Source organism: Anser anser (assembly GCF_964211835.1).
Source record: "Anser anser genome assembly, chromosome: 2".
Taxonomy (NCBI): Eukaryota; Metazoa; Chordata; class Aves; order Anseriformes; family Anatidae; genus Anser; species Anser anser.
In genome coordinates this window covers 87,065,825-87,078,410 of record NC_139721.1, presented here as the reverse complement: position 1 = coordinate 87,078,410, position 12,586 = coordinate 87,065,825, and the positions used below count along the sequence as shown (strand labels likewise).

General features: G+C 35.1%; 1 protein-coding gene across 27 annotated transcripts in view; it reads right to left on the bottom strand.

Moving 5' to 3' along the window:
• CDH18 (cadherin 18) overlaps nt 1–12,586 on the bottom strand; it is a 543,479-nt gene that overhangs the window by 168,082 nt on the left and 362,811 nt on the right. Inside the window, exon 2 of one of the 27 annotated variants that reach the window (XM_083824902.1) lies at nt 8,207–8,273. The exons of the other annotated variants lie outside the window; for them this stretch is intronic. The gene's annotated coding sequence lies outside the window, so the exon portion shown is untranslated. The remainder of the gene's footprint in view (nt 1–8,206; nt 8,274–12,586) is intronic. 27 annotated transcript variants of the gene reach the window in all.

Genomic DNA, 12,586 nt, shown 5'->3' with positions numbered 1-12,586 from the left:
CATATAGAAAGTGTTCTATATATTTGATCAGTCTTGTAGCACTCAAAAATGTGTTTTTTGTAAGACTGGGGGAAAGAAGAAGAAAAATGAGAAGTACACTTTGTGTTTGAGCTGCAGGTATACTCTGCATTTATAAAGATAAGATATTTGCTGATGCTATTTTTTCCCTTCCTAATAATTCCTGATATTCATTTTGCTCATTGGATTGTTTCTAAGCATTGACCTGATGGGAGATTTTTCTTAGAACTAATATAATATTACGATGTTGTTACTTAGTAGTTACTGTCAACTCAGTTAAAATTGTTGCTGCTCTTGTGTCCTATTCTAAATTTATCTGTATTGAATTTCACTCAGTCTTAGAAGATCCTTCTGCTGCAGTTCTCTACGACTGGTCTTTCCAATTTTCTCTTCTCAGTAGCTTTGTATAATTAATTAAAATTTTCACCTGACTAATCACTTTTTTTTTTTTCCAAAACAGTTTTTAATGTTAAATGGCATATTTATGTGGTTTTCCTCACATACAATTTTTTTTGTTTTGTTTGTTTTTGTTTGTTTGTTTTTCTCAGATATTGAAATAGCTTTAGATGTGAATTTGTATACTAAGGTTACTGGTTTGGGTATTTTCTTCTTAGATTCGTCAGGCACATGTGATTAATTACTATTCATTTGTTGATTTGCTCCATAGCCTTTTGCACTGGTGCCTCAGTTTGATACTCTTCCTTTGATACATTCTTCATAAATGGACTGTGCTGTACTCCCCAAGCTTTCCCACGGTAAAGAGATTTTTTAAGAAGTCTCTTAGCTTTTTTGTTTTGTATTTGCAACAGCCTTACTTTGCTCTCTTTACACCTTTTATACCCCAGATGTCTTTTGGCACAACAGTCTCTAGCAAGCTTTCTTATCCTGATAATTCTAAAGAAGAATGCGGGTTTTGTTTGTTTTGTTTTGTTTTAACTGCAAGCTTTTCCTCAGACTTTCTTTGACACATACTTCTGTGATTTACAATTAATGAAGTTTTTTTTAGTCCTTTATGTTTCTCTCCTTTGGAAACAACCACACTTTTTAAAAGACTGCCTGTATTTGCCTTCCCTACTGTGCCATTTCTTCATTCCAACTTCCTTTAGCCCTTTACATCTTTCTGGCAGGTGCTGTGCGTTTGTTTTAAGCATTACATAAGACTTAGTCTAGCCTAGAAATCTCTTTTGGAGATTTCATGACTAGTTCATTTATGAAGCAGTCATTTCTTATGGCTAAAGCCTTTTGATACTGGGGTTAAGTCTCAATGTAAAATTTATCTTGTTTTCCAGGAAATAAGTGAAGTCCTCCATTACTGCTGCATTTCTCCTGCCTCTAGAAGCCAAAACACATCATTAGAACTTTGATATTCTTGTCAGCAGCATAATAAGAATGTTCTTGGAGTTTTAACATCACATCTGAATTGTCCATACAGATGATTTTTCATTTGCTGACATGGTTAGGTTGTTGTGATTTGACTCAAAGCTTTCAACAAGGGTGTGCAAACATTGCTTCTGTGACATTTTACCAGGTCTAAAATTATACCCCTTTAGAATACTACTGAATTTTATGATTAAATTAGTTGTCATTGATAAAAGGCAATGTCTTTTAATATTAAATGATGAAATAAAAGTAGCAATATAAACACATTAAAAAAAAAACACACGTAAGTAGACTATACATCCCAAAAGACTACCTGCTGATGCTTAACTCTAAGCATTTCTATTTGTTTTGTAAGCATAGCCAATTTAATACGTAATTTCTGTATTTCTCATTTAGTAACTGGAGTAAAACAAGAGTCTTGTTTGTGGATAGTACCTGGCTGATTATGAACACATTATCACAAGAATGGCTCAAGTAGGTCTTTGGACTAACATGAAAAGATATCTTCAGTAGATCTTAATTATTAGTATGTTTCCTATATGGGACTTTGAAAAGCTGCATTATTTATAGTGATACCTTAAGTATCAAATATGCTAATTCATTGGATGATAACCAACCAACCAACCAAATACACTTTGGCAACAGTTCAGGCTTACACATATCTGAAAACAGACAAGGGCATACCAATACGCCATGGCACATATTAATTACACATAAAAACAAGTAAATCACAAGTGTAAATTTAGATGACTGGGACTTCTGCTTGTTTGTAACCTAATGGAAAATTTCAAACTGATGTAAGAGGAAAAAAAAAAGATTTGATACAAACATACACCATATTGGACAGCACACTACTACTCAAGTGGCAGTCTTACAATAAACTCATCTGGCCAAATTACTCCCCAAGTCCATTAAAAATACCTTTCACCAGAGAAACATTTTTGTATCCATTCTATCTGCCATCTTGAACAGCTGACTTTTAAAAATCTTATCTAAATTCTGGAGGGAATTGACTCTTTAGCAAATGGACCCAGGATCATAGGAATACAAAGACAACTTTAAAGGCATACCGTTCTAGCTCCAATCTACCTCTGCTCAGGTTTCTGGCTCTAAGTAGTTGAACATAATCTGAATATTACCTCATCATTTTCTTTCCAGACAAAGATGTTTGTGTTCTTTTTACTTTAAAAAAAAAAAAAAGTTGCAGATGATAAGCTTGTGGGAAGAACTACTTAAATTAAAACTAATTGCTTGTCAAGAACCACCCAGTGCTAATCTTTGGAAGAAAAAAAAAAAAGAAAAGTAATGTTTACAGACTGACAATCTCCACTATAATTATAAAATACCCTATGTATTTTAGAAAAGAAATGTTTACAGAGGTAATTCATTTGGAAATTCATGACTGTGATTTCAGTTTCACAGACTGTAAATGTTATATGATAAGAAACAAAAGGGAAGCTTAAACCTGAGATATCCTCCTTTACTTCTTACTGTCTGACAAATTTGCATTTCATTTAAAAAATGTGTGTGGTCTAGACCAAAAAAAATAATTAAGCATTTTACATAATCTTGATACATCAGCTGAAAGAAGATGTGGGCAAAGTATCTCATAAATTGAAGAAGTAACTGCTGCGAATGAATATGTTCCAAATCAACCATTGCCTTTAGTGCCATATACAATACATGACACAAATAACCCTTTTTAATCTCCACTAGGAGTTCAAGAACACTACAGGCTCAGACAAACTTTTTTTTTTTTTTTTTTTTACCCAGCCATTTTGAGGGGAACTATCAATAAATTGCTGGACCTGAAATCCCTATTCTTTTACAGCCATCTTCAGCTTAGGAAAAAATAGGATATCTTCCTGATAAATAACGTTCTGTATGGCTTCTGAATGGCTTCATACTTCTAAATAAAAAGTGAGAAGATACAAAACTTTCATGATGTTCTTTCTATTTGTTTCACTAATTATGACTGCCTTCCTGCATTTTTTTTTATTCTTTGTAGCTTTACACAAAATAAATAGGATTATTTAATCTAGAGTTTCAATCATTACACAGAAGCATTTCTGTCACTGTCCAAAGTAAAAGTCCAGCTAACATTTCATCTTATGAATACATCTTGAATAAGCTGATAAATTAGGGAAGTCATGCAGCAGCATCTTCAACAAGACAAAGCACCTGTGAGAAAAGTTAGAGAAGAAACTGAACATGAATAAATACCTCTCTAAAATAAGGTTGAGAAGGTACTTGAGAAGTAACTGAGATGTTTATTCATATTTGAGTTTACCAGTATACTATCAGCTTCATCACCTATTGATTTAAGATTAGCTGGTAAATAACCTTAAAAATGAAGTTACCAAAATCAAGATGAATATAAAAGAATGTAAAATTGTCTTCATTTCCTCACTGTCATATCTCATGGATGCAATTCACACCTTTTTTTTTTTTTTTTAATATAGAAACTATGCATTTGAGATTTTACATAATTTTGGTATAATGTATAATGTATTTGGTATAATTAAGAGGAGCGGCTGAGGGAGCTGGGATTGTTCAGCCTGGAGAAGAGGAGGCTCAGGGGCGACCTTATCACTCTCTATAGGTGCCTTAAAGGAGGCTGTAGTGAGATGGGGGCTGGTCTATTCTCCCACATGCCTGGTGACAGGATGAGGGGGAATGCGCTAAAGTTGTGCCAGGGGAGGTTTAGGTTGGATATTACAAAGAACTTCTTTATGGAAAGGGTTGTTAGACATTGGAATAAGCTGCCCAGGGAAGTGGTTGAGTCACCATCCCTGGAGGTCTTTAAAAGACGTTTAGATGTAGAGCTTAGTGATATGGTTTAGTGGAGGACTTGTTAGTGTTAGGTCAGAGGTTGGACTAGGTGATCTTGGAGGTCTCTTCCAACCTAGATGATTCTGTGATAAACAGAAAAGGGAAATTGTACCACAACTTTGTGCATCTTTACTGGGGCAGGGTGATCTTGGATGGCTGACAGATGCCCACCCACACACTTTCTCACTCCCCTTTAATAGGACATGGAGAGAAAATAAGATGGACAAGCTCTGGCTGCCGGGCAGCGCTGTGCCCTCCTTTCTTCCCCAGGCTGTCTCTGAAGCGAGGTGCGACCACCTTGGCTGCTGGGCCCAGCCGTGCCCTGCGGTGGGGCCATTGGGGCCGGGATGGGGCAGCCCCAGCATTGCCCCGCACTGTGGCAACAACATAGCCACGCACACACAGGTGCCCACTTACTGCCATACACAACCTGGTTTGTGGCACGGTGATGAGGACACTGTAATACTAAAATTGCACTTAACACAGAGATCAAGTCCTTGGTCATTTATTTTGCACAAACAGGAAGGAACCTGTGATGTGATGAGTTGCCCCAACACTCACTCCAAAAGAGCTCCATAGAAAGGCCACAACTTGGTATGTTTTGTAAAGGTCATTAGGGCAGTCAGGAAAAGTAATATGAAAACAATAAATTATCTGGCTTCCAAAAATCTGCATGGCAGTCACACAATTGGGTGATCCATAAATAACTTCTAAATTCCACACCAAAATACATTTCTCTAAGGAAATAGGAACTGTTTTGGAAGCAATGTCTGGGCAGTCAAGCCTCTGTATGTCCATCAGTACAGATGTGTCTGTGCATACACACATCTGCTTGTGCCCCTGGTGCCCGTGGCTTTTGAAGCACTGTGTGATATCCGTGAAGTATGACAGAAGGTTAGTGGTCACAGTGATAATAATTACTCACTACAACTGTGAAAAAAAATAGCTAAAGGAGAGAAAATTATTTATCATTAGCATCTACCCTCACTGTAAATGGTCTGAGCAAGGGAAACTCAGCACATTAATAAACACTGCAAAATGTGCAAATGAAACCAAATGATAGCAGGGAAAGCTTTCACTTAAGTTCTTAAATTCACCAAGTGACCACACTACACATACCTACGATTGTGTGTGCTCATGATCCTTTCAGCTTTAAGACATTTTACATTTCTTTTTTAATACAAACAAGTACTAGCACATTTTACATAGTCCATAGTGCAAATTAACCTAAACTTTGTACAGAAACACAATTTAAAACACCTCTCCAGTATTTACTTCAGATGCAAACTCAGTCACTTCATCTTCCAGCCCCTGAAGGAACTCATCTTCCTTTGACTGCATGCAACATTATTACCTCATTTTAAAACTAAAAGGTGTTTGTCAAAAATCACTCATATATACAGCAGCTGCAACGGACTAATTGTTTTAAAAGGTGAAATTAAACTCATACCATTCACAACCTATATAATTTTATGATTTTTTGACATGCACAAAGTCCGTGTGTTCCACAAGGACTTTTGTATTAAGATTGTCCAGACTGTGGGTATTTCTTAATTTTATGACACTTCAAGTATCTAATTTAAAGAAAGCACATGGCAATCTCTAGAACTGCTTCAACTGTTACAGAATGTCGATAAAGAAATTAGCATATTTGAGGCTTTGTATCACAAACCAGTATTACTGGAGATACTGATTTTTCAGGTCTTTGTAAAATGATCATTCCAATCTTTTAGATTCTCTCAATCCTCCTCTTGAACCTTTCCAGTGATTTAATTAACATAAGAATATAGACATTTAAAATCTAAACAACATACTCCTCACTACCACTAGCCTAGATTATTTTAATTTTGCCCATGACATAGCTTTTCTTATTGTCTTCACTGACCTTTTAGTAAAAAAAACACCTTCTTGGTTACACAAAAATGTAGAAAAGAGTTTTTCTAACATATAAAGGAATACCCACCCTAAAAACAACAGGCAACCCCAGTAATGTCCAGCTTCTGCCCTAGTTTTAAAAGCTATACCATTAAATGAACCAAAAATTTAAATTGCTTAACCAGGAACAAGTCTGGTTTTCCTGCAAAAAACTACTGCTAAATTCTTAATTAATTTATCCAAGATGACATAACCACCTATTTTCAACTTACAAGTTAAATAATTTAAACTGTCACACAAAAGAACAAATATTATAAATTTTGATAAGCTAAAACCTATTGAACGGTTTTTACCACTAACCCGATAACCTGCTCTGCCCTGACATACCCCTTGCTCTTTTCCTCTCTAACTTGGGCAATTCTCTAATAATGCATTTGCCCCTTTAGAAAGGGATGAGAACCCTAGAGCACTCTTAACTCATACTCCAAGGAGAGTTGCCCTGGAATGAAACACCATTAATTATTTCCCAAGTTTTCACTTTTGCTTCCCAGAAAACTTATTCTTTTCATGAAGTAAAATAATAAATAAATAATGAAGAAAAAGATCTATGAAGACTTACTTGGGAGTAATGTGAATGCTAACTAATTTAGAATTTTCAGAAGGAAGTTAATGTCACACCTATACATGGACAGAGCTAACTACATTTCCACTTTCAGAATGGAATTTCCATTCATCAAAAAACTTCCACTGACATACCATTGTGTCAATCTACAACTCAAAAACTATCATTCTATTGAAGTTGAAAGTTCATCAGAAATTTGGCAAAAGAATCTAAATGTATAGAAAACAAAGCATAAAAACATTATATATTGAATTTGTACTACAAACTAACTTTTCTTAGACTGCAGCAATCAGTCTCTACAGTTACGAAGAAAAGTGGATTGGCTCTACATATCAAATAACTTTAGCCATCTGTTTTAAGCAAACAGAAATGGAGAAATAAAGAAAGCTGTCAGAACTCCTTATTCAAAAAAAGTACTTTAAAAAAAACTAATGCAGGATGTAACAGTCTCAGTCATCTAAAGAGCGGTCCATGGGGACCTTTATATATACTGAGGACCTTTATGTATATGTATAGTCCTTTGGACCTTTCTGTATACATGAAGACATTTATGTATATGTATGGTCCATGAGGTTCTTTATAATTTACGTATATCTATGGTCCATGAGGTTCTTTATATACTGGTATGTAAGGAATTAGTCACAACTAGTCACAATAACTGTATTCTGATGTTATTAGACATGCTCAGTTTTCATTACTTTGAACCATTAATTGAAGTAAAAGTGTCCACATAGCAAACTGATGTTTTGCAGTACAAAACTGATGGACGGTATAAAGCTTCCTCACAAAACCAGTATTACTTTGACGTACAAGATTCAGTGTTGCTGTTTTGACATAAAAGACCAAGTTTATTCTCGGTGCAATTCCACATCAACTTAAATGAAGTTAAACAGGGTAAACACTTTATCTCATGTCTTTGGTCTGAGAATGAACTTCAGTGTGTTCATGCCTTTTTTTTTTTTTTTTCTCCAGTCTGTCAAGTCAAAATGCCCTTGTCAGGCTGTATATAGCCATTTTCTGTCACAGGACTGCAATGCAAACACTATGCTTCAGGAAACCTCAGATATGGCTGAAATCCCTGGAAGAAAGTCATATTGATCAGGCTGATGAAAGCACTCCCTTCTCTTGAGTTTGATTTTCCCCCAGATAACTTTTGAATGTTTAGAGATTCCAATGTAAAACTAATAAATCCAAAGTAAATGTCCACAGCATTCTATGACAGGTAGAATTTGAGTAATGTGCTCTTGTCCTCTCAAAAACAAAGCAAATAATATTTGGTGAATAAACGTAGGGTTACTATCAGCATGGAGGCAGTACAGGGCGCTGTCTGTCATCAGAACTCAAGAAAAAGAAAATGCACATGTGCATTTTTGTTATGAAAAGCTTTGGGGTAGCAAAGCTTGAGTTAGCTTTTTACAAAAAATAGAAAATGAGGTGGCTAACATGATATAGGACCATATAATGTTGCATAATACTGACCTCAGATTAGATGATAGCAGTAAGATGGAGAGGGGACATATCCTCTGTTTCTTGTTAAGCCTGCTCCCTGAGTGAGTGGGAGACAGAGATGAGAATAAAGAAATAGACACTGTCCTATATAACTAGTATCAGCTTCCCATCAACTTCAATTACACCAAATCAAGATGTTATTTAGCAATAGTAACTGCAACAAGAACGAGGACCTGAGTAATCAGAGAGCAGAAAGCCATAATGATAAGAATGGATGCAAAGTATTGTAAAAATCTGAGGTTAGTGACCTACACACAATGGAGAAACTGTAACAGGGAATATATATATATATATATATATGTATGTATATATTATATCTATGTCAATTAAAAAGGCTCTACCAAAAATACATAACTCTACTTTTCCAGTGCAAATATCTATAATCTCAATCTTTCACAGATGAGTTGAGAGGTCCTTTCAAAGAAGATGGAGACATCTCTTAGCCTTAAATTTAACTTAAAATAGTTAAAATTTTGCTCAAATATTAACTGTATTAATTCAATGCTGATCTTCCCCATTTCTAAGACCCCTAGAAAAATTAAAAAACAACATTAATAAAATCTCTTTCATACAAAACACATTAAATCTGTGATTTCAAAGATTTCTCAGCCTAAACTCCACTCCTTTTCATTATACTTGTTTTATTACACAGCTAAATTCTACTGTAAAAATTTTAAGAAGCTACCAAGTCCATAAAAACAACAACAAAAATAGAAAAATCTGCATTTTTATGTTTAATGTTTGTGGAACTAGCAACCTAAACAGTAGAAAATGAGATGCACGTTATTCTAGATGCTGCTAATCCCTCTCATTTTACAAAGGCATGAAGATGGCTAACAAACCGAGTGAAAAATCTTTAGACTATACCATCTACTATTTCCTTTTCATTTTCTTTAACTTAAAAGAAAAACACTTTTTATTAGAATAATTTTGGAATGGTTTGCTAATGTTTAAAGTGCTGAAACATCTCATATGCTTTATTTTATGTAAACCTCTAATGCTATGTAAAGGCATTTTAATTATAAAATTCAACTTTTGTTTCTTCTTTAGCATTTATTCTGAAGTATATATTTTTCTCTTCCTGTCATTAAAATTGAGATGTGAAATTGTCTTGATATGATCAGAGAAGATTAGATTCACTCTCCTGTTTTAGAACTAATTTCTTGCAATGACACATCATATTATGTTGAAAAGGAATTTTGAATTTCAAGTTTGTTATTCTGTATTTCTGTTTTCAAGAGTAAAATAACAAATTAACGAGCCATTAACTTGAAAATGCAGTACCTGGGATTTCTTTCCTTATCTAACTTTTAGTACATTGATTACATGACTTTTTAACAGCTGTTCTATTCCTCTTCCCTTTCCTATATTCACACTCATTTTCAGCTGTTTCTTAATTCCTTAAATCCACTATCAACACAAATCTGAAAGTGTTTTTGTATTACTGGTAAAAATCTAAGAACTAAGTAACGAGTCACTACATCTGCCCACCAAATTTGGGAAGAACAATTATTGAAAAACTATACACAGTTGAATACCTGAAAAGCCATTCTTACTTGCCCTACAGGGGACATTTGAAGTGGATTAAGAGGTATATATTTGATATTGCAGAGATACAGAGGGTCCATGGAGAAATCAAGTGTCAATCTTGTTCATTATATTCCTTTGCTATTCCCTCTAATAGCATGACTCACTCAGACTCAAACCAATATTGATCTTCCTTTTTCCACTACACATTTACTTCTCTCCCCAAAGTAAAAAACATAGTGAATGTGTAGTTATGACCTGCTTCCTGTGCAACTCACTTTTAAGAAATATCACAGGGACTAGACTTACTATTCTGGAGACAGAGAGACTCAAAATGAAAAAGAATGTTATGGACTGAAACATGTACTCTTCTGTCTCCTAAAATTCTACAGTGCAAGTTATTCTAGGTTTCCTCAGGAGAGTCTTCATTCCCCTGAGCTGCTGCAGAGAACAGAAGGACAGTACTTGACTGCTCATCACCTCATGGTGCACTTACTAGCCCTGCCTCTTTCAGTACTTGTTATGTTTTCATTAGCATAGTTTTCATCTGGGAGATGCAAAAGACACATTTTCTCTTGTGGCTGAAAGCTCAATTCTGAGGATTCAACTGCTTGCTTGAGACCAGGGTGTTTCATCCTGCTTAATCAACTTTCCTCAGTTTCTCCATTGCGCGCACACACACACGCACACACAGCTGAGCATTTGTCTGAATACAGTTAGACACTACAGTGATATTCAGGAAGTTTTCAAGAACACCTCCTGAGATAATTCATAATTTTTGAAAAAGAAGTCACTATGGTCTTAAGTTCTACAAAAATACTCTTTTCAATACCAACCTGTTTCTGGAGTTCTCTTTTCAGGGAAACGTACCATGAAACATTGAAGACTGATCCCAAGTTCAACAACAGAGAACAAGTTAAATAATCCCAGTACCCCAGAAAATACTCTAACAACTACAAAAGGTTTGTTTCTCATTTTTACCACAACCTCATTTTTCCAAGATCTGTGCTCTGCCATGTTCCTATAAATTACCAATACAGATTAATTTTACACAGATTTCCAGTCTCCAAATGGAAATTTTTAACAAAGAAGTTAATGACTGAAGAATAGAGATATGTTTGATCTTAAAATATAATGACGACTTGTTGTCCTAACTCTTGCTTTATAACAGATGATCGAAGTAAATTAATCTATCTTCTTGACAGTCATTTCATGATAAGAATGAGAAACCTTACCATTTTCATTGCAGGCCTATCCTATTCTTGTCCTCAGTGTGCATTTCCATGACAATGACTGTAATCATTATAACAGCATTGTACATAACGACTCTGCTTTCTGTGATGTTACTCCCCAATTGGGTGTGAAAAATGTGAAAAGACAGATATCAAATGGCCAAACTCTCACCAGTGAAGCAGAGTAGCCTACAAAATTAATAATTGACAGAACTGATAGGGTGCTGCTGCTGAACAGAAGCCTGGAATTAAAGGGCGATGCTCACATCCCCTTCTTTCATAGTGTGAGGGGATTTGCATGAAAACTTCTTGCCAAATTAGTCAGGTCTAATGAGGCCTTGTGAGGTGTGTATAATTAAATGTAACATCAATAAAACATCAATTTTTCAAAATGAAAAGCAACTCATGCACAATGACCACTACTGAAATTTTGTTAATTACTAATATTGTCAGTCTCACCCAGTTGTTCCTTTTTTCTGAATTAAAAATAAATGCATGAGCAAAGTGATAGAACTGTGCTGTAAATCAGAACCATCACAACACCATTTACCAAATATAAAACAGAGTCCTCTTCTAAGTCCTGCAAAGCTTCTGGAAGATGAACTTACAAGTGTTGTGAAGTGCTCAGAGTAGAAAATGAAGAACCCCACAGGGAATTTTTACAGGAAAAGGTGGGGGGGGAAAGGGTGAGTATTGGTAAGTACAGAGGAAGAAGTATCCTCTGACAAGGCATGTGGTCACATTCTGACCACAAAGGATTAAAAGAAATCCTATTCATTGATCTCCGTAAATGTAGCATTAATTTAGAGGTCTGAGGATGAAAGAAAATATATAACATTCTCATAGGAACATAAATTGGAAGAAGCCATCCTTTTGCATACTGTATCCAGGTCTCTAGTCTTACATGCAATCATGATTGTAACTGCTTTCATAAAAACAAGCATGATTTACTTTGAAAGCTGCTTAGAATCATATTTGCCTTTTTTAAGGTATGACAGCAAAGCCTATAATTGATCTGATGACCAGATCTTCCTCTTTCTCTGTCACTTACACCTGACAAATCAATAGTGTATAACAAAAATTCATGATATTATTCTGTATGAGCCTTATTACACTGTGGTCCCGAGGTTTACTCTGTATCTCCATTTAACAGTCTTCTTCATGGCATCTATCTCTTTCCAGATAATGTTTTGATTCTCCTACATAGCTCTGTATCAGTAACAGGTTTATAGAATATTTTTTCTATTCCAAGATCATACATGAAAATATTAATCAGTCTAAGATAAGTCTAGAGCAATATGCCCTCATCACCTCACCTATTTTAAAAGCTTGTCTATTAATGCAACCCATTATCTTGATTTATAAAAGTCCCTCCCCAGCCTAAATTTTCTACACAAATCCTACCAATGTTCAGCACGCCAAGTACTTGGTATTTTACTAAGGTTGGCCTAACAAAATACTTGTGTGGGTTTTTTTGTTGTTTGTTTTTATCTTTGTGTTAACAGTATCTTAAACAAAAATGCTCCAGTTGCTATTTTTAGTTCAAATGATGTTGTTCATATTTGAAAGCCCTTGCTACCAGGTATCTGTG